Source organism: Jaculus jaculus, chromosome 3, assembly GCF_020740685.1.
Source record: "Jaculus jaculus isolate mJacJac1 chromosome 3, mJacJac1.mat.Y.cur, whole genome shotgun sequence".
Classification (NCBI taxonomy): Eukaryota; Metazoa; Chordata; class Mammalia; order Rodentia; family Dipodidae; genus Jaculus; species Jaculus jaculus.
This window is the reverse complement of record NC_059104.1, coordinates 105837860-105860248: the sequence shown is the minus strand read 5'-3', so window position 1 is coordinate 105860248 and position 22389 is coordinate 105837860. Positions and strand designations below refer to the sequence as shown.

Sequence of the window (22389 nt, the reverse complement as noted above, 5' to 3'; positions counted from 1 at the left end):
TATCTCTCATAGTTTTAGTTCTCTCAGGTAAGTACCTATGAAGTTAGTTTTCCAAAGTGGTTGTACTGTTTTATATTCTCACAACACTAAAGGCAAGTTCAAGTTTCTCACCCACATAGTTTCTACCGACATAGGGTAATATCACTCTTGGATTTTAGCCATTCCAACAGATATTGTTGCACTTCACTAAGGCTTTATTTTGCATTTCTCTGATAAATAATTTCTTTCATGTTTTTATTAGCCATATGTGTATTTTCATTTGTAAAATCCTTTGCATTTATTTGCTTAGAAGACCTTGATACATAGCTCAAGCTGGTCTTAAAATGGTAATTCCTTGTCTTAGACCCCCATGTGCTGGTATCACAGGCATTAACAACAGACATGCATAGCTCTTGGCCATTAAAAAAAAAGATTGGGCACCCCCGGAACAGTAGGCCAGATCTCTCTGTTCCCGGGTGGTCTCCTTGCTGCTAGCTTGGGGCTGCCTGGATCCTGAAAGCTTGCTGCAGAAGCAGGTGCCTTGCTCTGCCTTCCTGATTCCCCAATTCCCAGAACCCCTGCTCCGGAGGGTGTGCCTGAGGGTTGAGTAGGCCAGATCTCCCTGGTTCCCCATACCCCTTTGCCAGTTCCCTGGTTCCAGTTGGTTCCCCTGCTGCTGGCTTGGGGCTTCCTGGACACTGTGAGCTTGCTGCAGAAGCAGGCCCCTTGCTCTGCTTTCCTGATTGAATGGGTCTCCAACTCCCAGATCCCCTGCTCCAGAGGTTGCACCTGAGGAGTGTGTAGGCCAGAGATTCTGGTTGGTTCCCCACCTCCCAGTTCCCTGGTCCCTGCATGTGGGCTGTGGAAGCAGGTCTTTTGCTCTGGTTTCCTGATTGGCCCCTGGGTACCCAAATCCCTATTCCCCTGAGCCAGAGGGTATACAGGCCACTGTAGAAGCTGGCCTCTTGCCCCTGGCTCTCCAGTTTCCTCGATCCTGGTTCCCCAACTCCCTGGTCACCATGTGCTGAAGAGTATGTGCAAATGGAGAGAATAGGCTAGAACTCCCTGTTCCCTGCTTCCCAGTTCCTCAGGTACCTTCGATGTACTTGCATTCTCCACAATCTAGACATCTGTAATTATAATCCCAACACAATCTGGTTAACATTTAAAACAGAACACCCACTGAGGATTCTACAAGGACAAATACCTGCTTCCTCCTCAATAGAATAAAATGTTTCACCAAGATGGTTAGATCACAATGCAAAAAAAACAACAAAAGAAAAAAAAAAACAACTGCCTAGTCCCACAATGGAAGCTTCCAATGAAATCATAAGGAAGTCAACAAATTGAATCCCAAAGTGAAAACACAACAACAAATATGACCCTAATCAAAAGAACTGCTAAACTGGAAGCAAGCCATCAAAAAGCACGATAATTGCATAAATGAAATTGAGCAGAATCATCTCTTAGAGCATGCAGCTTTTGATACTAGGCTTAACTTAATTGAAGAAAATTGTAGAAGCCTCAAAAGATATATATATATATATATATATATATATATATATATATATATATATATATATATATATATATATGGTGGTGTAAAAAATAGAAGATTTCAATGACCAGTAGAGCAAGCTTACTTAAGACTTGATGAAATGCAAGAATGAATTCCAGGAAGCATCATGAAAATAAGACCTTGAACTGTAATCATACCTCAAAAAAAGAGATGGAAATGACACAAAATGAAACAATAGAAAATAAAAATCAAATAGAATTTTTAAAACTTTCTCTAGAATCTCCCACTAACAATGTTACTCATGTGGAAGACAGAATTTCTCAGGTGGAAAACAAGACAGAAGAAATTGATTGTGATGCCAGAAACTTTGCTAAGTTCAAAAAATCTTGAGAACAGAATACAAGAGAAGTGTGGGGTACCCTAAAATGACCAAACATCTGGATCATGGGTATACCAGAAGGAGAGGAAACCCAGGCCAAGAGGCATAGAGAACATATTCAACAAAATTATTGAGGAAAAATTTCCAAATCTTTCAAAAGAGGCCCATCAGATACAAGAAGTACACAGAACACCATACAGACAAGACTAAATATGATAATCTCCAAAGCACATCATAGTTAAAACTCAACAATGAGAACAGACAGTGCTAAAAGCAGCAAGAGAGAATGTACTCACTACATACAAAGGCAATCACAACAGACTTATCCCAGATTTCACAATGGAGACCCCAAAACCAAGAAGGGCCTAGAATTGAACACTTCAAAAATCTAAAAAATTATGGCTTTCAATCCAAGGTACTATACCCAGTGAAAGCATCCTTCATAATAGATGGTGGAAGGAAAACTTTCCAGGAAAAGTCAACTCTATGATTATATGACCACAAAGCCTACAGTGAATTCTTCAGGGAATATGCCACCCAGAAGAGTTAAACAGCTAAGATCCTATAAGAAGAATACCACAATAACCAAAACTAGACCAGGTTCAAAAACTACAAAACACAGGAAAGCATCAAACCCTATAAAGCATCCTATCACGTCAGGGATTAAAAATGAACCTCAGTTATAACCTTAAACATTAATGGCCTTAACTCACCCATCAAAAAACACAAGTTAAAAGAATGGATCAAAAAAAGAAATGGACTCAGGCTGGAGAGATGGATTGGTGGTTAAGGCATTTTCCTTCCAGGCCAAAGGATCTCAGTTTGATTCACTAGGACTTACATAAGACAGAAGCATAAGGGGGCACATGCACCTGGAGTTCTTTTGCAGTGGCTGGAGGCCATGGCATGCCATTATCTCTGCCTCTTTCTCTCTCTCAAATAAAATATATATATATTTATTATATATATAATATATATAAACACATATATATATAAATATATGTGTGTGTGTGTGTGTGTGTGTGTGTGTGTATGTACGTATGTATGTATGTATGTATGTATGTGTATATATACCTAGTTTATTAGCTGGAACACACAATTTCTCCCCTAAATTAGGGTTTTAAAAACTGGACTCTTCCATCTGCTGTCTCCCACAAATCTACCTCACCACTAAACATAGACACCTCCTTGGGGTGAAAGGCAAGAAAATGATATTCCAAGCAAATGGAAAAAAGAAACAATAGGTGTCACTATATTAATACATGATAAAATATACTTCAAACCAAAAGTAAGCAAAAAGTACAAAGAAGGCCACTTCTTACTCATCAAGGGAACAATCTAACATGAGGACATCACAATAATAAATCTATATGTGCCAAACACAGGTGAACTAAAGTTTATAAAACAAAATCTACTTCACAATAAAACAGAAATAAATTATAATACCATCATAGTGGAAGACTTCAATACTCCACTATCATCAATAGACAGGTCATCCAAGCAGAAAATCAACAGGAAAATAGAGCTCAACAACATCATAGATCAAGTACAGCTAATGGATATCTATAGCACTTTCCACCCCAACTCAACAGAATACACATTTTTCAGAGCAGCTCATAGAACCTTCTCCAAAAGTGACCATATACTAAGTCATAAAACATGCCACCATAAAGTCAAGAAAATTGCAGTAAGTTCCTGCATCATGTCAGATCACAATCTGAAATCCAGAAATTAACAACAAGAGAGACATCAATAACTCCACCAGCTCCTGGAGACCGAACAACACACTTTCAAACAATGAATGGTTCATGGAAGTAACCAAAAAAGAAATTGTAAAATTCCTGAAATTGAATGATAATAAAAACACAGTTTACAAAATTTACAGGACACAATGAAGGCAGTCCTAAGGGGAAAATTCATAGCACTACATGCCTTCATAACAAAGACAGAGACATCCCAAATTAATAAACTCACTGTCTATGTAAAGCTTTGGAAAAATAAGGAGAATCCAACCCCAAAAGCTCCAGATGGAAAGAAACAATCAAGATCAGAGCAGAAATTAATGAATTAGAAACTAAGAAACAATTTAAAATATTGATGAAACAAAGAGCTGGTTCTTTGAAAAAAATAAACAAGATTGACAAATTCCTGACCAATTTGATCAAGCAAAAATAAAAAAAGAAGGCTCAAATTATAAACTCAGAAATGAAAAAGGAGAGATCACTACAGAAGTCAATGAAATTGGAAGAATGATCAATCAGGGCATACTTTCAAAACCTCTACTCCACAAAATTAAATAATATGGAAAAAAATGGATGAATTCCTAGACACATATCACCTACCAAAACTAAACTCAGAGCAGATGAATGTCCTAAACAAACCTATCTCATCCATTGAGATTAAAAGTAATAAATAAAAACCTCCCTAAAAAGAAAAGTCCAGGATCAGATGGCTTCTCAACCATCTGATCAAACCTTCACAGAAGAACTGAAGTCAATTTTTCTTAAACTGTTCTGCATAATTGTAGACTCATTTTATGAAGCTAGCATCACCCTAACAACAAAACCAGACAGAGATGCAATATGGAAAGAAAATTATAGGGCTAACCTAATGAACTTAGATGCAATGATCCTGAACAAAATCCATGCAAAACAAATCCAACAACACATCAAAAGCGTTATCCACCTTGAACAAGCATGCTTCATCTCAAGGATGCAGAGATGGTTCAACATATGGAAAAAGGTCAATGTAATACACCACATACATAAACTTAATCATAAGAACCACATGATCATCTCAATTAATGCACAGAAGGCCCCTGACAAAATACAATAGCACTTCATGATCAAAATTCTGGAAAGAACAGGCATGGAGGTTTTGTCTCAACACAATAAAGACTATATATTAAGCACTTAAGCCCAAATAATACTTAATGGGGAAAGACTCAAGGAATTCCCACTGAGATTGGGAATAAGACAGGGGTGCCCACTCTCACCACTGCTGACTAATTACTAATTAAACCCATATTATACCATAAATATACATCAACAGGAAGTCAAGAAAATCAGTCATATGAAAGAGAAAGTGAATTTATATGCATGATACTATGGAATCAGAATTAAGCAAAGAAAAGGCCCACATTCAGTATCATAGAGAAAAATACTTCTCAAGTTCTTTTGTGGGTGGAAGGAATATAATAGTATGCAGTAACCTTCAAATCTATACCAAAAAAGAATACAGCTTGACTTGCTCTTGTGAGAACTAAGTAATGGCAAGGCAGGCCTTCAACAAATGCATGAAAGAGTTATTAAAATATTGTGCCAAAAGCCTTAATATTTTATTTGAAGTACTTCACTGAACAATGCTATGTAGTACAAACCCTTATCATGTCTGATGTACAGAAAGAACACAGATACTGCAAGGTTAAATGATTTCCATGAGACTATAGCACTGATGAAGTACTACAACAGAATCCAAGTGTTTCTGATGTAATGCCCACAAACTCAAAGCTAGGTCTTCCTGGAAAGTGTTAACGTTACAATGAGTTTTACATAGTTTAATTTCTTTATTGCATGACAGGAAACCTATAAGGGAAATATCATCTTCTGTATTTTGGCTTAAATATCCAATAGCTGTTTTGAATAAAACAAAACATCAGAACATTATGGTTGATGCGGGATCCTCAAATTGTGGCTTCCTGGACCATACAGGTCTCTGTAAAAACTATTCAACTCTGCCTTCATACTGCAACAAAATCAGTCATAGACTATTCATAAGGTAACTAACAGCTGTGGGTCTGTTCCAGTACAATGTTACAAAAACAAACAGCTTGTCTGAGCAATAGTTATTGAACCTTTGGTTTAAACAATACTTCTGAAATTTGCTGATTGAGAGGGGGAGGGGATATGATGGAAAGTGGAGTTTCAAAGGGGAAAGTGAGGGGGGGGGAGGGAGGGAATTACCATGGAATATTGTTTACAATTATGGAAGTTGCAATAAAAAATAAAAATAAAATAAATAAAAATAAAGGCTAACATGAAATAATTAAGAAACTATTATCAACATTTGTTTGAGATTAGCCTAAGCCAAAGACTAATTTAGGCTACTTTAAAAATGATTAAGAGCCGGGTGTGGTGGCGCACGCCTTTAGTCCCAGCACTCGGGAGGCAGAGGTAGGAGGATTGCCATGAGTTCAAGGCCACCCTGAGATGACAGAGTTAATTCCAGGTCAGCCTGGACCAGAGTGAGACCCTACCTCAAAAAACCAAAAAAAAAAAAAAAAATGATTAAGAGTGCTGGAGAGATGGCTTAGCAGTTAGGCCTGTGAAGCCTAAGGATCACGGTTCGAGGCTCAATTCCCCAGGTCCCACGTTAGCCAGATGCATCTGGAGTTCGTTTACAGTGGCTGGAGGCCCTGGCACGCCCATTGTCTCTTGCTCTCTATCTGCCTCTTTCTCTCTCTGTTGCTCTCAAATAAATAAATAAAAATAAATGAAAAAAATTTTAAAAAATGATTAAGAGCTTTATGAGATTGCTCAGTGGTTAAAGGTGCTTGTTTCCAAAGCCTGCCACTCCAGGTCCAATTCCCCAGTATCCACATAAAGCCAGATGTACAAAGTGGTTCACACATCTGGTGTTGTTTGCAGTGGCAATAGACCTTGGCATCCCACACCACTCCCAACACATATGCAAATAACTAAATAACTAAGTAAGCAAACAAGTAAATGAAGTATTAAAATGATTTATATTTTAAAGTAATTCCAAAAATTTCTATACATACTAACCAATTTTCTATCCTAGTTAACACTTTCAAGTAAGGGGACTTCGTGGTGGTATTTGAAGAATCCACAAAGAAGTTAAAACTAAAACATTTTTTCTGTGTAATTTATCATTATACATGTCTATAGTCTGTCATTTTAAAGATTTACATGTATGTATTATAAGAGATACTTCAAGATCTTAAAAAGCTAAGCATTTGTTTAAGCTCAGTGGAACAGAACCAATAGCTGGAGCTTGGAAACAAGTTAGAATCATATCCCAAATGAGCCTACTCTCCATTATCAAGCTCCCACCAATCACGGGCTACAAGAGGGCCTACACATATAACATCATTCTCTCTCTAAAAAACAAAAAAGCAAGAGTTATACCATTTATCTGGTGCTAACTTTACTCTCTGTCAGAGAATTTGCTTCTCTTTTTCAGATAGACGCAGATCCTAAGGAGAGAACCACCCCATCATACCTTAAAAGGGCCCCAGCTGAAACTAAGAAGAATTGGGGAAACAAGCAAGAGTACTGTTTTCTTGGTGAACCAGGTACCAGCACAAGGGTGATGGAGATAGACACAGAGAACAATCAACTCCTACCAAACCAGATATCCAGAGACACAGAGGCTCCCAAGACCTCATTACTGAAGCAGACCTAAAATGAACCCAACATGGCCCAGGGAAATTTGTGGAAGAGGGGGCAGAAACAATGTCAGAGCCACATGTTGGGTCATGATACACAGAGACTTTGCATCCTACTCATAACTGATGGCTAACCCCACAAAGCACAACCCATATTCCCCAATAAGGAGGCTCCCTGCAGAGGGGAGTGGTCAGGGAAGAGACTAACAATGGTACCAACTTGACTGTATTCACCGAGTACAAAACTAATAAAAAAAAATGTTGTAATACACAGGAATGAAAAAATTCCAGCACTCATATAATTAAAATATTTTATATAAGAAACAAATACAAATAACCCTTGTGTTTTTTAAAAAACTACAATATTAGTGTTTGCTACTTAAAAATGTATTTCATTGCTATGTGACTGGAAGTATTAATTTTTATTATGAGTGCAATGGAGATGTGCTTATTTTAGTCTCATAGTATGGAAATGGAGGGTATTATTATGCTTGCTATTTTGCTTAATATAGCCTGATTACAATTTGCAAGTTGTAATTAGTATAAACCTAAAACTACTAACAAAAATTACAAGATTATATAAATGAACTTGCTACTACATCTTACATATTAGTATTTTATTTCCAATGGATTTACAAAGTTGTTTCTGAAAGGAAAAAAAGAGTCTTAAAACCTTAATCATATGCTAATAAAAGTAGATAATTTTTTTATGGAACCTGGCCACAGCAGTATCTCCTACTGTTAGTTACTAAGGCTTATTTTAAAACTGAGTCAAATCTTAGGTACAGTTTTAGAGTACATTTTCTTCATGTAAGTCATAAAGGAAAGGAGACTAAAACTTAGAACACTACTTGAGAATGTCTCTGTTTATTGGTAATAATCAATTAGAGATTATAATAGCCGTAAGTCCTGATATAGTAACTAGTACATGGTCACCATTCAGTAACTGTTGAAAATCTGAAAAGAATTTATTTTCCTCAGATCCTGACCTTATCTCAAAGCCAATTCCAAATGTAATGTCTTCAGGAAAACTCTCTCTTTGTGAGTCAGTCTTTGAGTGGGATCTCCCACATGATTTGTATTATGCTTTCTACCTCTTGAATATTCTCATTCAACTTTTATGGCCATAGTATATATAATACATTACTTGCATTAACAGTAAAGGTTGCCTTTTTTGAGTACCTGCCATGTTCCAAGCATGAAAGACAGATCTGATTTCTGTCCTCAATGCATTAGCAATTTCATAGGGGAATCAGACAAGTAAACACAATGACATACCAGTGAGGCTGGACAGGATTTGAAAAGCAGAGTGCTGGGGTACAAAAAATCTATGAGTCCCTATCTAAAACTGTATTGGTTAGGAAAGCTTCAAGGAAGACTCAGAGTAGTAAGGAATGAACAGACAGAGCAACAAGGGTGAAAGGCACTCTAGGGAAGACTATGTCAAACATGACCATGTTTTCATAATGGTAGAAAGGAAGTTCAAGAGGGCTAGAGAAGCAGAGCCTGAAGAAGTAGCAGCAGTTGAGGAACTGCCTGATCACTGATGTTTTCCTGTCATGTAAGACCTTATTCGGATTGCATCCAAAAGCACTATAGACTTTTAAGCAAGATGCTGTGTTATATTTAAGAAAGAGGTACCATAAAATTCTACTTCCTAAAAGACAGACCAAATGGCTGAACCTTCACTAGACCCTTACAGGAAACACCTGAACCACATGACACTGGAGAGGGTAGGATCAAGACTGACCTAAATCTCCTACATCTTCCCTCCCTCCCTCTCCCCCTCTCCCCTCTATCTCTCTCCTCTCTAACTCTTGTATATTAGTTATCTTTTTCCTCAATTTCTCAGTGGACACTGACCTGTAACCCCCACTTCCAGCTTGGGCCTACCATCCACAATGAGCTTTTGATCAGAGGAACCTACAAGGTTTCCCAAAACAATGACAGACTTCTGTCAGAGTACTTGATGACCCACCAAAGGCCAGTAATAAGACCCTATTGCTGAAGACTCCATACACAGCTGACGCGTAAAATGGAATGACACGGCTGGAAGCCAGGAGAGAGTCAGTCCCCAGACAGTCAGCGTGTCTAGTGCCAGCAGGTGCTACATAGGCGACTGGGGGAAAAGACCAAGATCTGTCCAAGCAACACATTGTTTAACCTAATTAGCAACAAATAACCGGATGTGATGCCCACACAAGTGCAATAGTGGTACACAGCCATGGTGAGGAATCAATTGCTCTTGATTTGGCTAACTGATCCACTCAGTGGTACTAGACCCTTAGCTGGAGCTGGGAAACAAGTCAGAACCATACCCAAACACAAGCTCACTCTACAATATCAAGCTACCATCAATCACGGGGTATAAGAGGGCCTACACCTATCAAACTGTCTATCAAAAAAGTAAGTGTTATCTCAATTTTCCGGGTGCTAACTTACTCTCCGTTGGAGAATCTGCTTCTCTTTTCCAGATAGATGCAGATCCTAAGAAGAGAGCTGCCCCAACATACCTCAAAAGGGGCCCAACTGAAACTAAGGACAACTGGCGAAATAAGCAAGGGTGACGTTTTCCTGTGAACCGGATACCAGCACAAAGGGGAAGGAGATCAACGCAGAGAAAAATCAACTCCTACCAAATCAGAGAGCCAAAGCCTCAGAGGCCCCCAACACCTCAGCACTGAAGCAGACCAAAAATGAACCCAACATGGCTCAGGGAAATCTTGCGGAAGAGGGGGCGGAAAGAATGTCAGAGTTACATGTTGGGTCATGATTTGCAGAGACATTTATCATACTAATAACTGGGGGCTAACTCCACAATGCACGACCCATTTTCATTAACAAGGAGGGTCTAATGGGAGGGGGTAGATCACAGATGAGCCTAAATAATGGTACCAAACTGCCTGTATTCACTGAAATGAAAACTAATAAATTAAATTTTTTAAAAAAAAAAAGAAAGAGGAGAACCTTAGAGGAAAGGGGACTATGAGGCAACCGTTACAGTATTCTTGGGCAAGAATTGTTGCACTCAAGGCCACCATGAGAAAAAAAAAAGGATAGAAAACTCACTTAATATTATTGCCAACAAAGACTATTAAAATGTAAATTAATTAACTGGCTTAGGGGTAATATGAAGACAATTCGCCAAGATGAGTGTAAGCTTCCCCACTCAATCTTCATTTATCTAATCCCCCCCCTTTTCTTTTGCCATGCTGGCAACTGAACCTACGGCTTTGGGCATACCAGGCAAGCGCTTTACACCTGAACATATCCTCTCAGTTATCCTCTTACATTTTATTTTGAGATAGGGTCTCACTAAGTTGCCTAGCCTGTCCTTAAAATTGTGATTCTCCTGCCTCAGTCTCCAGAGTAGCTGAGATTATAGACCTATGCCACCAGACCTGGTTTATTTATTTTATTTTTTTAATCCAACAAATATCTGTTAAGCATCTATAAATGTTTCGTAGGCATTATGTTAATTGGCAACAATGAGATAAATATGTTTGATTTACTCTCTATTCATGAAATGAAACTTTGGGACTATTTGCTTAGATCTATTTCTAGTAGAAGTGGAAAATCAGAGCTCGCAGACCTAGTTTGTTTGGGTCCCACACAGAGTTCTCAAACACCATTTGCTTTTGAATACTCTCAGTTCACCACATTCCTTTGCCATTTCTGTATGCTGCACTTCCCTGGGCCCTAAAAAGCATTAAGTCTGTGATTTTTTTTTACACTGTTGTACAAAATTAAGCTTCATATGCCTAAGAGAAAATTCCCCATGTTAATCATTTTACAATGCATCAATTCAGTATTATTTACAATATTCATGATGTGCAACCATTATCAATATCTAGTTCCTGTTTTTATTACCTACAAAGGAAATCCTGAACCTGGTAAGCATCATTTCTATCAACTCTGTCCCTGCATGCAGGTCCTTCCAACTATAGCATCTTTCTTTCTCTATGGGTCTGCCTACACTGGATATTTTATATCATACAATGATTGGTTTCTTTAGCCTAGCAATAATAGTTTCAAGGTTCATGCATATACTATTTTGTGCCTCAGTGTTCCATTCATTTTTATTGTCAAATATGTCACACTGTATGGCTATACCAATTGTTAGGTCAGTTCCTTAGCAGAGATATATTTGGGTTGTTTGTAATTTTTGTCTAGTGTAAATAGTACTATTGTGAAAATTCATGTATATATTTCTTTTCAAATATCTGTTTTTAAAGATGTGTTTCACAGTAGAATTACAGGACTGTATGGTAATTCAATGCTGATTACTAAAGAACTACTGAGCTTTACTACCATAGCTATCTCTGTGCATTCTCACCAAGAATGTATGGCAGTAGTTACTGGTGACTCCCTCTGTATTTTAAGGATATTTTAGCTGATTTCCACATAAACTATGTAGACTCCAAGTCCTTCTTTCTGATCAGTATTTATTAAAAAAATTATTCCAAAACAATTCTTATGGGTATTTGTAAAGAAATAATTCCAATTTGGTTTTTTGTTGGCATCATCTTATATGCAAGTCACTATATATAATTTTGGGGGAAATTATTTGAAATATGTCAAATAAAATTATAAAAATATAGAATTTTCCAAATTCAAGGACATGCTAATAAAGTATGCTTGGCCATCATATAGAAGAGATATTGACAAAGCTCCAATTGCTGTTTATTTTACTATAGCAGATAAACATAGTTATAATTTATAAGAAGTATTTCATATTGGAGAGGATAGCTTCATGTATCCTTGACATCTCTGCTCTGCTGTTCACCTCATGCAAATATCTAGATGGCATGATATCACTGTATATTGTAAAGACCTGGAATTTTAATTAACTGTTTTTACCCACTACAATCTTAACACCTTTAATTTCATTTCAATGCCACCAAATTAGAAAACCAAACAAAAATTCCCTAAATTGTGCAGGCCCATGTTGATTGCCATCAATATGTAACAAAGGTGTTATAATTAGATATGGAATGATACAACATTAAAAGTGAAAAGAGAACCCAAACAATCAGGGAGTTAGTACAGAAAGCACCTTCACGTGGTAAAGTGGGAAGGTAAGGGGTAAGGGGAGGGGCAGACACGAGATCAGAAAAAGCTTCACGGAGTCAGTCAGGACCTCAGTATTTTAGAATTAGTGAGCACAAGAGGAAAACTGCAGCATAAAAAGATCAGTGTCTCTGCTAAAGACCATGAAACCATTTACTACAAAGTCAGTCATGGAACAGTGGTCCCTGACACCTAAAGCAAGCAGGCTTTGAATTAGGCAGAACAGCTGACTAGAAGCAGCAGTCTGGTAGTGTCTTCTTCTAGTTTTATTCTATAAAGGATCCCCATTTTCCTATTTCTCTGGTTAGAGGAGGTTTCAGTGAACATATGTGCTAAAAGGATACTGAGGACACATGAAATTTCATAGTTTTTGCTTAAATCATCCACATTACTTGATATTTTTTTCCTCCCTGAAAACAAATTATATATATACACACACACACACACACACACACACACACAAAAAAAAAAAAAAAAACACCTTACAAATATCACTGGAGAGCTGGGCGTGGTGGCACACACCTTTAATCCCAGCACTCAGGAGGCAAAGGTGGAGGATTGCTGTGAGTTTAAGGCCACTCTGAAACTACATAGCAAATCCCAGGTCAGCATGTGCCAGAGTAAGGTCCTACCTCAAAAACAAACAAACAAACAAAAATCACTGTAGCCTGGATATATTAGCATCTGAATTATGGCTGTTATATATATTTTGCATATTGCAGCAGTTACCTTTTCTTTTCTTGGGTCGAAACATCTGAGCAGAAGCAGTTTACGGGAGGAAAGGGTTTATTTAAGTCTTACAGTTTCAAAGGGAGGCTTCATCAGTATGGAGAAAACTGGCTCACTTCAGCATACATCCACAGCACAGATAGAATATCAAGTGCAAGCTGGCTCTGAACACATAATAGGGCTGAACTCTTCAATCCTAAAATCTAGCCACAGGAATATAACTCCTATAGCAAGGCTCCACCTCCCCCAGACACTACCAGCTATAAAAGCTTAATCAAAAATACCTGAGGCTATGGTGGGGTGGAAGAAAGATTTGTTGAGGTTTTCTCTCTTGGGCTGATGATCTCCATAGCTACAGTAGCCTGGTGAAGCACAGGGCAACTAGAATAGCTCTCTTGGTCGGGAAGACCCATGTAACTATGTGCTTCTACAGGATTATAGTTACAATGTATCCTATAGTTCTGAAATTTCTTACTTAGAGATTCTAAGTAAGAATAGAAAAGGTAGAGAGAATTCTGAAAAGGTATTTGATTTCATGCAAATCAGTTCATATTGGCAGGAAATTTTTTCAAATTATTAAAGTACCCTGACAAACATGAAAAGGCTAAAAGTATTAGAAATAATCTGAGTCAATTGCCTTTCTTGCCCAAGCCCATAGATTCTCAGATTCACCCCTCTCAAAAGCTGTGTACACACATACAACAGCATATGCTAAGATGCTTAAATTGATTTTGAAACACTAAAACCCTCAGGTGAAAAGAAATATTTCACTTTTGCCTTTTATAAAATACATAGTTAGAAACACAGGCATGATGGTTTCTGAATAAAGTCCAAAATGAACTAAAGAAAACCAGGAGACATTAAGGTACTCATCAATTGGCTATCAGTCATTAGGAACCATAATATAACATATTAAAAGTCATTTCTTTATTCTCACATGTATTTCCCTGATGCGTAAGTTGTCAACTTTAACCATAATGATCTCACAATGTTAAGTAACAGGTGTCTTGGTTTATATTTTACTCAGTCTTCTAAAAATGTTAGTAATAAACACTTACAAATAAATGCTGGTTAATGTTAATGTGTGAAGCCTATATATTAAAAGCTGGGTAAAATAAAAATCAACAGTTCAGCTAAAACTAAGCCACAATTTAAGTAATTTTTCACAGAGTTGACATCATTCCCTAACAAAGCAGAAAGTGTGCAATGCATCTTTGTTGTGTTGGTGGAGCTGAGCAACAACACATGTGGACCTGACTATTTCCAGACTGAACATTTTAGTGCAGTGCCATAAAGGACTCTGACCATTTTCACACCAGGGTTACAGCAAAGTTTCCAGTCATAGAGGCCTGCTTCCAAAGAGAAATTAGCAACAAAGTGTGCTACCAATTCTACTACCAATAACATTACATTGCACTTAAACTTCAGCAGTTTTTAAATACTTTATCTTTATTTACTTGAGAGAGAGAAAAAGAGAGAGAGAGAGATGGATAGAGAGAATGAGCACACCAGGGCCTCCAGCCACTGCAAATGAACTCCAGATACATGTGCCACATTGTACATATGGCTTATATGGGTCCTGGAGAATAGAACCAGGATCCTTTGGCTTTGCAAGCAAACACCTTAACTGCTAAGCCATCTCTCCAGCCCTTCAGCAGTTTTTAAATCTAGGGATTACAGAGGGTTAGAAAGAATCTTTAAGTAGAAGTTTGGAGTTTCATTATCATTTATGATGACTAAATTTTGAACTTGATAAGATTTAGAATTACAATGGAAACAAACCTCTGGGTTTGTCTGGAAGGAGATTTCCAGATTAGGTTAAATGATGCAGCCAGTCCCACCCTAAGTGAGGACACCACTATTCCATGGACTGGGCCTCATACACTGTACAAAATGAAGAAGGTGAGCTGAACACCTGAACACCAGCATCCATCATTTTTCTGCTTCCTGAAACAGTATAACCAACTCTTCCTTCTCTTCTATCACATCTTTCTCTTCTGGAATCCCACCACATTGTGTTTCACAATGGAAATTTTCCACTGACTTTTCTCAGGATTACTGGTTTCTTTTCTTTTAAAAAATTATTTTTATTTATTTATTAGAGACAGAAAGAGAAAGAGAGAATGGGCACACCAGGACCTCTGGCAAATACAAGCAAACTCCAGATGCATGTGCCATTTTGTGCATCTAGCTTATGTAGGACCTGGAGAATTGAACCTGCATCCTTGGGCTTCATAGACAAGTGCCTTAGCCACTAAGCAATTGCTTCAGTCCAGAATTACTGGTTTTCTTTATTCAGACTGTGCACTCGGGCATCTGAAAGATAAGCTTCTCATATCCCTACTCCTCTAAACTCCCAGACCTGGCAACTCTGCTCACAGCTGTAGAAGTTCTTGGTAAGAGTTTTCAACTCCTCTTGAGGGTCAGCAGATCTCTTCTTTACACTGGCACAGGATCTTGGGATGAAAAGGGTTGAGAAGCAGTGGCTAGTTCTTGGACTCCTGTGCTGAGGGAAGGAATTCCTTCTTCAAAAGCTACTAGTTCCCAGGAACAAGTGGAAGTTTACCTGGGAGAAGGTTGACTACCTCTCCTTTGTGAATGTTAAGGTTGTGGCTTTGTGAGGAGTATTCTCTGAGGAAGATGGCAGTGCTTCACACCCGTCTTGCAGAGATAGCTAATCAAATTTTGCTTGTTACTGAGATGGTTTTTCTTTCCTCTTGTGAATAATTGCCCTTTTTTTTTGGAAGAGGCCATAGAAAATGGCTTCCATGTTAATGTAAACCCCCTTTATTGTTGTGGGATCCAAGTTACATTAAACAAATACTTGGGGGCTGGAGAGATGGCTCAGCAGTTAAGGCATTTGCCTGCAAAGCCAAAGGACCTAGGTTCAATTCCCCAGGACCCATGTAAGCCAGATGCACAAGGGGGCACATGCATCTGGAGTTCATTTGCAGTGGCTAGAGGCATTGACGTGCCCATTCTCTCTCTCTCTCTCCTTGCAAAAAAAAGATAAATAAATAAAAACATATACTTGGGCATACAGCTGGTGGAGTCTCAAGAAATCCATTACTTTTTATTTATTTTTTACTTGCTTTAAACTTTCACCTCCTGTGCTCTTCCAAAGGTAAACAAACTTCCAAAGTCTGAGTCCTCTCTCTCTTCAGAAGAGTTATCTTAGGTGATTCTATTTGCAGGTTGTTTTACAAATGCTTTCTTAAACTAATGAGTTCTAGAAAAGTTATGATTTTAAAGACTATGTGGCCTTGTTTACTGTTCAGGTGGGAGTGATAGTCTCTTGGGAATTCTATTAAAGAGAGCAGTAGTGACTGACCATTTAAGTTTTTTTTTTTTTTCAATCCTTAGTCATTTAATCTGAGTTAACTTTATTTCCTTTTGATTAAGTCCACTACAGAACTTTTAAGATTATAAGAAGGGAAATAGAATCTGGGCTTAAGTTATTAGGACAAATAAGAACTAGGATCATCTATGAGGTAGTCACTGGGCACTGAGAGAGAGAAAAAAATTACTGCTGATTTGTGCTAAGAGATATGTAACTTAAATAAAACTCATGGTGGTAATTTAGTGTAAGGAAGTGGGTCAATGTGGAGAGAGAAGAAAGGAAAAGCTTGTAAGGAAAAGTACCACAAGGCATCACTTTCTCAAGCACAGATGCAGATAAAGAGAAGTCAAGAGATCTTAGGTGTGTGTAGGCCTGAAATGTGTGGATGGCATTCCAGGAGATGAAGGTTAAGAGCAACAATTTAGGTCAGGCAGATCTGAGTTTGAAATTTGGTTTGCCACTTCAGAGCTGTACGGCTTTGGGCAATTCCATCAGTTCTTTAAGCTGCATTTAGCCATCTTGTCAAATCTAAATATTAATGTCTATTTATCAGGGATTTTCTCTCTCAAAATGTGGTAGTTATTATTTTACAACCACAAAACTAGAATGCGTATTTATGAGCAGTTCTAGAGATTCCTCTTATTTAGAAACAGTAAGTAACAATTTATACTTATCAAGTAGGAAGAACTACCAATTTCATCTGTTTCACTGCCTCTATGTGGGAGGGAAAGAGGATAAAAAAAGGGATATGCCAAAATCATTCTTAGTTAGTTACAGGGCAGAGTTAAACTCAGGTTTATATAACAAAATTTTAGTGAGTCATTGTACTTTTTTCAGCAAGACTTAATTTCTATACTGAAAACTAAGGTCCAATGCATGCCTACAACATTTAAGCCTTAGACTATTGATTACTTGAACTACCAGCAGCTCTCAGTTGTTTAAAAATCACAAAGACCCATGGGAATTGATCACCCATTACTGTTGAGAATTTAACTATATATTTAATTTCCTGGGCTAACCCATCTAGCTGAGGCTTCCTAAGGCTGGCTTTGCATACAGAATGATCTAGGTCAGTGGTTGCATCAGAACCACATTCAGGAGTTGTGAAAACACAGAATGTGCTATTGGTTCCGGAATTTTGGGTTCAGTAATGAGGCAGGATCCTATCACAGATTTTACAAAAAACAAAAAAACAAACAAAAAAACCATGTTGCCAGGTGATGCAGATACTTTTGTTGGCAGGACCACACTTTTGAGAATCATTACCCTAGGAGATATTTGTTTTCAGAGTGGAGGACCTTTAGTTATGTGACAAGTTAGAAGAGAGAATTGTCATGACCTATCACAGAAGTGTGAGAACAGGAAAAGTAAATAAATAATAACATAGTAAGGCAAGGGCTAGCATTGGTCTTCTGCCACCTTTTTTTTTTTTTTGTTGTTGTTGTTTGTTTGTTTTTTGAGGTAGGGTCTCACTCTGGCTCAGGATGACCTGGAATTAACTATGTAGTCTCTGTAATCTCAGGGTGGCCTTGAACTCATGGTAATCCTCCTACCTCTGCATCCGGAGTGCTGGGATTAAAGGCATGTGCCACCATGCCTGGCTTCTGCCACTTTTTAAAAGGAGTTGGATGTTCAAGCTTAACTTAGGGACAGGTGCAAAGTGTTGGCAGGTCAGACTTTTTTCATATTATTTTCATTAGATGTTGGTGATAGGAAGCCAATATATCCAGCCCCCACACAGTGGTCCTACACTACCTCCTACACAGAGAGATGGAGTGGTTATTTCTAGGAACATAATCCTTAGGAACAAATATTATGGCCTTTCCCCAGAGGTCATTCCTATCAGAATTGAAAATTATCCACTTCCAGGTGAATATTTTCAATGCCATAGAAAATAAGCAAAAGCTATTGATAGTCTCTTTATAAAAGTTCTGTGCATTATTATGTTGGTCTCTTTTGCATTTATTGTATTTTAAGTCCAGATATGAGAAAAAGGACCCCCAACTCTGTTCTAATATTCCCTTGCCATTTGGCTTCAGTCATTCAGTCTTTCTCAGTCTTACATTTTTCATTCATAAAGTGAAAAGGCTGTTGAAAGATCAATACAAATATTTTTTGAAAAGTCTTTCCAACTAGAAATGCTTTACTTTTTTACTGAGGATTAAACTCAGGGCATTATACTTGTGAAAAAGCACTCTGCCCTGAGAAATATCAGAAGTCATTTGAAGACATGATTATTTGGTGAAATTTAAAAATATAGACATAATTTCCAGTCTGTAAGAAACATGGAAGGAACAGAGGAACAAGTTAAATGACAGTATACATGAAGATAAGACAAATGCAGAATATCAGCTGTGGTTGGAAGCTGTCAAGTCACGATGCCACAGTATCTGCTTACTGTGTTCATGCTCCTACATATTCCATTCCATCTCTGTAGTAGAGTCGGTTCTTGTACCAAAAGCTTCTAACATTAGGCTATAAAAACCATAGTATTCATCATGTATGTGCATATGCACATGTGTGTGTGTGTGTGTGTGTGTGTGTGTCTTTCTCTGGATATCCTATTGTGGGGGAAGTTGGCTACTATGACAAAAATTGGAAGTTCTTTTTAGCAGCCACATGAATGTTCATTCTTAGTAGTTGTTCCTCTATCTTCAATCAACCTCCTGATGACCACAGTACTAACTGACATCTTGGCTGACCACAAGAGAGATCATCCAAACTACTTCTACCTCAGAGACTATGTGAGATAACAAATACTTCTTGTTTTAACATGCTAAACATAGGATACTTTGTGACACAAAACAGATAATTAATATGTTGGCTATTTTGTAGACAAATCTAAATTGTAGGGCTAGTTTCTTTAAAAATGTTGCAGGAACCATTCTATGTTAAAAGAAAATGACATGGGCTGGAAAGATGGCTTAGTGGTTAAGCGCTTGCCTGCGAAGCCTAAGGACCCCAGTTCGAGGCTTGATTCCCCAGGAACCACATTAGCCAGATGCACAAGGGGGCGCATGTGTCTGGAGTTCGTTTGCAGTGGCTGGAAGCCCTGGTGTACCCATTTCCTCTCTATCCATCTCTTTCTCTCCCTCTCTCCCTGTCACTTTGAAATAAATAAATCAAAATGAACAATTAGAGATTCTATTATCTAGAGAAACTCACTATGAACAACTTTCTATGTCTATGCTTTCAGATAATTTGGAGACTGTCAATCATAATGAACAAGTAAGTTTTTATATTTCTTACATACTTTAAATACCTAAAAACAAAAAGAATATTATGCGTAACATGGTCCTAGGTTGGCAATTAAGATGAAATGGGCACATTCTCAAAAAATACATAAAAAATGACTCAAGGAAGAATTTAAAAATCCAGTAATACTACATATTAACTATTCAAGAAATTAGCATTGTAAGTTTTTTACACTATGTTTTTATTTATTTGAGAGATAAAGAAATAGGCAGGTAGCCGGGCGTGGTGCCCACACGCCTTTAATCCCAGCACTTGGGAGGCAGAGATAAGAGGATTGCCATGAGTTTGAGGCTACCCTGAGACTATACAGTGAAAGGTCAGCCTGAGCTAGAGTGAGACCCTACCTCGAAAAATCAAAAAATAAAAAAAAGAAAAGAAATAGGCAGGTGGGGGGGGGAGGGAGGGAGAGAAGGAGCATGCCAGAGCCTCTAGCTATTGCAAATGAACTCCAGATGCCTCCACTCCCTTGTGCATCTGGCTTACATGAGTCCTGTGGAGTAGAACCTGGGTCATTTGGCTTTACAAGCAAGGGCCTTAACTGCTAAGCCATCTCTCCAGACCTACATTGTAATTTAAACCACTCTCAGGAAGAAAACTCAATCCCTAGATGGTTCACTGATCAATTTCTACTAAATATTTTACTAAGAAATAATGTTTCCTCTCAATTCTCTTAAAAAGAAGAGGGAGAATTTCCCAAGTTCCTTCTCTTGTGTGTTTCCCTATAGGACGATTCTTATGTGGTCCTCCCCCCACCAAACAAATAATTGGAGAAGAATCTGAGAGCAGTCAAGATGGAAAAAAGAAAAATCTGTCTTTTATAACCTAATCTCAGAATAAACACACCACTTTCACCAAAACCTATTGGTTATATAGATTGATTTGGATCCAAAGTAAGATGAAATAAGACAAAGGGTGTATATCAATAATAAGAAACATGAAAAGGATGATATTGGGCAAACAAAAACAAAGATCCCATATAGACAAATATTCAATCTTTTCAGTCGTATGACACAATGTGAGATAAGTTAAAAGTTACATAAGTGTCTCAGAAGAGATGGTGTAAATAAAAACAATTTTATGCACTGTGTGGTAGCACACACCTTTAATTCCAGCACTCAGGAGGCAGAGGTAGGAGGATTGCCATGAGCTGGAGGCTAGCCTGAAATTACATTGTAAATTTCAGGTCAACCTGGGATATGGAAAGACTCTAACTTGACTTCCCTGCATTTTTTTTTTTCATATAGATACAACATTTATTTCATGGAATTTACAAGGTAAGTGCAAAAAATAAAAATACTACATGAAAAAAGGAAGACTTCTCAAGGAACATTCTTACCATTTTAATTTTTCATGTTACTAAATTATTGATTAAAATTTTAAAACACAAAGTTTTAGAACTGGAGGCTGGTTGGAAAGAATATGAAAGATTTGGACAACTTTATGCTCCACTCCAATTCTGTCAGATCAATGACAGATAAAGAAAAGACCCAGTTATAGAAATGATAGGCAAGTCTATCAAGGACACACAGTACCAGAGCACTATTACACTACTACTTCTGTGTCTTCTCTTAAACTAGGAGCAGGGGGCTGAGAGGCACAGTAAGTCAACCTACATCGGATATCTGATTATTCAAGATTTTACATTTCTTTGGGTGGTTTGTAACACTGACTGCTTTACATTGTCTGGGGGAAGCCATGGGCTCCTTTCCTCCTTTCCACTCCAAAAGAAGGCTAACCTACCTAGCTAGGGGAAGTAAGTTATTATGAATTCAACTCAACTAATATTTATACAATGAACATAAAGATTTAGAAAAGTAGAAAACACTGGCCCTTCACTTAAGTCAAAATGGACAAACAAGACCTAATCTTGAATCACATAGATTTCAGAAATTACAGGACAGGAAACACATTAATTTGCATATGTTAGAAACTTCTTGGCAAAACTCATATGAAAATAATAATATATAAACTACATTATAACAGTATCTCTTTCGATAAGTCATCCTTCATTTTACAAATGAGGAAATTTAGGCCTGAAGAGGTTAAGTACCTTGCCAAAGTTCTCAGACCTTGCAAGAAGTCAAAGCCAGAAAAGTTGGTGTGAGAGACCACTGTTTCTTAACCACCATCAGCAAATTCTCAATGGTGGTAACAACTACTCTTTTTTGCTTCCTTTTATTTCTCTCAACAGTTCTTAGGTTAAGTCAGTCATGAAAGGCCAGAGGTACTCCTTAGCTTTCAGCTCCAAAAAGGAAGGGAGCATCAAGCCCAAAACAATAATGATATCCTACCAGCCGTTCTATTCCTGAGTTAAAATAATATTTAAAAATAAATGAGAGGATAGAGAGGTGGCTTAGTTTGCAAAGTGCTTGCCTTACAAGCATAAGGACTCACGTTCAATTCCTAGAAACAATGTACAAAAACTAGGCACTGTTGTAATACCAGAACTTGAGAAGTAGGAAAAGGTTGATCTCTGGGACTCATTTGCCAGTTAGTATAAACTACTTGGCAAGCTCCAGGCTAATGAGAGACACTGTTTCAATAAAAATCTGTATAGTGTCTGAGAGGAATGGCATCCGAGGTGGTCCTCTGGCTTCTATGTACACATGCACACATGCATGCACACCTATGCACACACAAACACATGCACACCCAATGAATGAATAAATTAATCACTAAATTGAATATCTACTATATTTGCACACATTATA

At 37.8% G+C, this 22389-nt stretch overlaps 1 protein-coding gene across 2 annotated transcripts in view; it reads right to left on the bottom strand.

The window, feature by feature from the left end:
* Positions 1-22389, bottom strand: part of Arhgap20 (Rho GTPase activating protein 20) — a 99065-nt gene that overhangs the window by 54852 nt on the left and 21824 nt on the right. The gene's annotated exons all lie outside the window — the stretch shown is intronic.